Source organism: Myodes glareolus, chromosome 9 (assembly GCF_982192425.1).
Source record: "Myodes glareolus chromosome 9, mMyoGla1.1, whole genome shotgun sequence".
In the NCBI taxonomy this organism is placed as follows: domain Eukaryota; kingdom Metazoa; phylum Chordata; class Mammalia; order Rodentia; family Cricetidae; genus Myodes; species Myodes glareolus.
In genome coordinates, this window is record NC_142034.1 from 97095058 (window position 1) to 97101057 (window position 6000).

A 6000-nucleotide genomic window follows, 5' to 3' on the forward strand; every position below is an offset into this window, starting at 1 on the left:
CTAAAGTACACTGAGTCTGTGATAGCCCAAAGGCTTGGTGGCTTTTCCTGGCCAGTAAAGATTCACTGTGAACCCATCTTCTCTGGTGGTGTCGTGTCAAGGGCTGTCCCACCATTTAAGAATCCTTCTTCTCCAACTCACCAAACTTACTTTACTCGTGGACCTTAAAACCTTCCTTTCATTGGATCGGATCACAGGTTAGGGCAAAGGGGCCAGTAGCAGTGCATCACTACTGGCAATGGATGGGGAACAACTTAGGCATGCTCATTGCAAAGGCAATTTGAAAGGGCCTGTGTAACACAGCTTAAGCGGTGGCTTACTCTGTCCCTGGCTACACCACAGTCTAGGAGTGAGCCTCAGACTCCACAAGCTGGCTTGCCCTCCGACATTTAAATGCACAAGGAGGCTTGCGTGCCCCCTCAGATGAAGTAAAGGTGTTTCCTAGATTAGAGGGAAAGAATCAAGATTGAGGGAAAAGGAGGGAGACAGAAATTCTAGGAACACAGCAAATTTATCAAAACTGTGCAGCCTTCATTCCTACTGGGTGCAGTGGCATTTGCTGTTGTCGCCGACTCTGTGCGGCTCTCCTTGCAAAGATAGCATCTGCAAAAAGTGCTGTGGAGATATAGAGCAAGTGTTTTATTTATTTATTTATTTTGAGACAGTGTCTCACTACATAGCTCTGGCTGCCTTGGAACTCACTACGTAGACCAGGCTGTCCTCGAACTCCCTCCCAAGTGCTGGGATTGAAGTCATGTGTTCCATACTTGACTAGCAAGTAATTTAAAACCACTCATTCCAAAGGTACAACTCAATGGCTGAAATTGTGTTCACAGTGTGTAACCAGCATCCTGTGACCTTTGTTATCCCCTAAGGAAACCTCTCTCTATAAACACTCACTTCTACCCTTACCTTTACCCTGATAACCTCTAACCTCCTTTCTATCTCCATGGATTTAAGAAATAACATTTTCCACTTTAGGTAATCTTCTTACTATTAAAATACTCCAATGCCATGTGTGGCCTTGGGGTTTTAATCCAGATCTCATAGCCCGTACGTGGAAGATCAGCAAACACTTGATGCATAGCAACCCTAACCAATAGAGAAAAGCAATCAAAACCACAATGAAAAACCCCCTAACACCCTGGAAAATGGCTTTTAATATAACCACAAAACAAGTGTGGGCTAGGATGTGGACAGATAAGAATCTTTGCTCACTGCTGGTGGGAGTATGAAAAGCAGTATGGTGGTTCCTCAAGAAATTTAAACGAACTATCTGTCATATGAGCCTGTAATTCCACTGTGGGCTATATGCCCAAAAGAATTGAAAGTGGGGTCTGTAAGCAATATTGGTACACACATTACATAACTGTTCACTACTCAACAGAATTCTTCTCAACCGCCAAAGGCAAAGGCAACTTAATCATTCACATTCAAGGATGAATGGATAAACACAATTAGCATGGAGTACAAGGGAATACTATTTCACCACAAAAAGGAAAACATTCTGACATGATCTACAATGTGAATTAATCCTAAGAACATTAAATTAAGTAAAATTACAGTTCATGCCTTTAATCCCAGCACTCGGGAGGCAGAGGAAGGCAGATCTCTGTGAGTTCAAGGCCAGCCTGGTTTACAAAGTGAGTTCCAGGACAGCTACACAAAGAAACCCTGCCTTGAAAAACCAAATATATACAGTTTCCATAGCAGTGGTTGCCATGCTCGCCTCACAGAGTGACAGATACTGCACGGTCCCACCTATCTGAAGCATCTCTACGGCAGCCAAATTCAGAGACAGAAAGCAGAATGGGGGCTGGGAGACAGGCAAGGGGAGCTGGGCTCTGTCCTTTCTGTCAGTTAGATAAGAACCGGATTTTGTTTTATTTTGTTTCTTACCATTGTAACCTACCACACAGTAGCCACTCAATTCTAAAGAAAAGTGAGAAACTGATGAGGGCTGAGCCACTGAAGCCTCACTAGAACACTATTTACCAGAATATGTCTTTGTTTTTAATGTGTGTGTGCATACCTGTGCATGTGCACATACAAATGCATGTGTGTGTACATACATGTGTATGCCATAGGACAACTGTAGGTGGCATTGTCGGGAACACTATATTACATACACCTCCTTTGGGACAGGATATTTCTTTCTTTCCTTCTTTCTTTCTTTTTGATTTTTTTAGTTTCTTGTTTATGTTGACAGAATGTCAATGTAGCCCTGGCTGTCCTGGAACTAAATATGTAGACCAAACTGGCCTTTAACTTACAAAAATCTGCCTCTGCCTCCCAAATGCTGAGATTAAAGGTATGAGCCACGAAGCCCCCCCCCCACCTTTTCTTTAATGTGTCTGAGTGTTTTGCCTACATCTATGTGTAAACATCATGTGCATGGTTGAAGGCCAGAAGAGGTTCCAGACGCCCTAGAGATGGAGGCTGGGGTGGTAGGGTTTGGTTCCAGACACCCTGGCAATGGAGGCTGTGGTCGTAGGTGTGTGTGAGCCATCTGACGTTGGTGGGAACCGAACTCGAGTCCCGCCAGAGCAGCGCATGCTCTTCTCTTCACCACGTCTTTTCTCAACCCCTAGAGCTAGCGTTTTAAGTGGGGTCTAGAGCTTGACCTCAGGTTCTTACGCTTGCCAGGCAAGAGCCTTACTGCCTGTGTGATTTCCTAGCTCATTACCAGACATGGATTTGGTGGTTTTGGTGTCCTCTGACTCTGAGGAGCAGCACTTCTCAAACTTGGGCCCCAGCAGAATGTACAATGATAAACAACATCACTACACTTGAAAGTCATCACTTGCCTGACATAGGAGGACTGTAAATTCAAGGTCAGCCTGGCCAACTTAAAGAGATTATGACTCAAAATAAGAAGTTAAAAGTGAACTGAGGACATAGCTCAGTAGCAGAGAACCTGCTTAGCATGCATGAGACAGTACGTTCAACCCACAGTGCTGAAGAACAAAGAAAAAAATAGTCATGTTGCCACGCACCTATAATCCCAGAACTTGAGAGATGGAGGTAGGAGGGTCAGTAGTTCAAGATCACCCTTGGCTATAGAGGGAGTTTTAGGCCAGCCTGGGCTACATAAGACTCTGTGTCCGAAGGGGAAAAAATAAACCTGCCTTTCTTTATTTTGAAATAGTCATGGCATTAAAAAATATTAACAGCTAAACTTAGATAACATTATCAAAAAAAACATGCACAGAGTATACTTAAAAATAAACACTCACAGGGCTGGAGAGCTGACTCAGCAGTTAAGAGCACTGGTTTCTCTTCCAGAGGATCTAGGTTCAATTCCCAGCACCCACATGGCATCTCACAACTGTCTGTAACTCCAGTTTCAGGGGGTCTGACACCTTCACATAGACATATATGCGGGCAAAACACCAATGCATATAAAATTTAAAAAAATAAATTAAAAATATATAAATAAACACTCAGGCTCAATTTGCTTTTCTACTCAGTAACTCCCAACTGTCAGCAAACAGGCTTGTTCAATAATGTATGCAAGATCAATTTTACTGAATGCTTAAATACAAAGAACGACAGACACAGGACCAGAGAAATGCTTGGCAGATAAGGAGCTTGCTGCCAATCCTGACAACCCGAATTCCAGCCATGGATCCACACGGTGTTAGGAGAGAACCCACACCTCCACAAGCTGTCCTCTGATCTCCACATGCACACTGTGGCATATGAGCGAATGAGTGTACACATGGACGCACATGGAATAAATGTGTTTTTAAGAACACCAAGCACATAATACACACTAATTCACATACTTTTTTTAAAATGTGGGTGGTAGAATCAACCCCAGGTCTCCAGGCTTGCATGACAATCGCTAGACCAACTGAGCGATCCCCAGACCCTTCACATACTCTTTCTGACACCGTGAGGTAGAGCCGTTGTTTGGTTTTGCTTTTGTCTTGTTTTATATTTTCGAGACAGGGTTTCTCTGTGTAACCCTGACTGTCCTGGTACTCCCTCTGTAGACCAGGCTGGCCTTGAACTCAGAGAATCACTGTGAGTTCAAGGCCAGTCTAGTTTACAGAACAAGTTCCAGGTCATTCCAGGTCAGGCTCCAAAGCTACACAGAGAAGCCTTGCCTTGAGAAAGAAAGAAAGAAAGAAAGAGAGAGAGAGAGAGAGAGGGAGGGAGGGAGGGAGGGAGGGAGGGAGGGAGGGAAGGAGGGAGGGAGGGAGGGAAGAAGAAAAAGAATAATTTTAAGTTGAATCGATTTTCTCAAAATCAGAGTCCTTTTAAAACCATAAAACCAGCCTGCACACCAAGTGCTGCCCAGAACCCTTGGCACAAAGCATATTCCTACCCCACTATGGAGGCTGCCACTGGCTGGTGTTAGCTCCCTTCTCCCTCGCTCTGCTTGGATCTGGGTGGGTCTTCAGCTCTTCCCATGCTCTTGAGTCAGTAATCAGACATCCAAATACACAGCAAGGGTGGCCCTGGCATCCCCTTGCTGGGAAATCTAGGTTTTCTGAATGTAGAAGGCAGGATTTGGAGCCGATGGATGCTGAGTGTTTGAATCCACATGGACTTTCTATAAGCAGCTGAATTGGGCACACTTCTATTAATGACTTCAACTGCCTGCCCTTCTAGGCTCATCTTGTATTCCCCTCCTCTGCTACACAGAAAACCAGCCCTCCCCCCAAGTACCACAGGAGCCACACAGGGTTGTCACTGATTCACTGTGCTCCTCTTGCCTCTGAGTTCCAGTGTTGGAAAACAAAGAGGAAAAACAAATGATACATGCTTTTAATTTGCTGTGAGGCTGGACAGGCTACTTGTGAAGTCGCCTGATTCACTGTTCGTCATATGTAGTTTTCACCTTCCCTTCTGTCCTTCTGTCCAGCCCTAAGGCTAGCCCCTTGGGACTTTCTAATGTATCTGTGGCAAACAGAAACTCAGATTTATTGCCTGCAAGTTTTCTCACTCCCTTCCCAAGACTGTGACTATGCTGGCAAAGGGGATTTCAGCAACTAACCAGTTGTCTTTGAGCTGACCCAGAGGAGGCCATCCAAATAGGAGTCCTCTAATGCAGACCATTTCTTCCCAAAGATATGAGAGGAAGTCAGAAATTCAAGACATGGAGGAGGTTCAACATGCTGTCGCTAGAGGGAAGATGGAGGGGGATCACAAAGAAAGGGCACGTGAGTTGCCTCTGAGAGATTAGAACAACCCCAGATGACGGTTATCTGGGAAACAGGGAGCTCAGGACCTCAACTGAAGGATGTGAACTCTTCGGTTCACTCACTACTTCAGTGAGTTCAGAAATAGCCTAAAGTTATTTCCCAGAACTTCCAGACAACTACCCAGACTGCACACAATTGGGTTTCAGTCTTGTGATGTCCAAAGCACAGAAATCCAATAAAAGTAAACTACGCTTGAAGGCTTCTTTTCTGTTCTTGGTGGGGATGGTGGTTTGCCTGTGCAGCCCAGGCCAGTCTTGAATTCTCTGTGTAGCTGAGGATGACTTTCAAAGTATAACCCTTCTGCCTCAACTTCCTAGGTTACAGCCATCTCCTATCACACTCAATTTATACAGTATTGAGGATCGAACCCAGGGCTCTTTGCATGCTAGGCGAGCCTTAAACCAAATGAGCTCCATCCCCAGTCCCATGAGTGTACTTCTGACCTTCAGAGCTTCGACATGATAAATGGATGCCTTCTTCAAAGTTGCCAAGTTTGTGGCATTTTGTAATGCAGCAACTGGGCCAGAAAGAGGATGAAGACAGCTGGAGGGGAAGCAAGTCTCCTCGGTCCTCTGTCTCCTTACACATCCACCTCCACTAGGCAGCCTCCTCGCCCTACAGCGTCTAAGGATCACCCCGCCTCTGCCTGTCTTCCAAGTCAGTGATTCTCCACCACACCCTTTGCCCTCTCCAGAAACTGCCTGCAGCCGGGAATTCCCTGAGCCTCCACAGTCATTATCTTAACCATACTGTAAGAATTGCCAACTTAGAAGCCAGAACTTCCTTT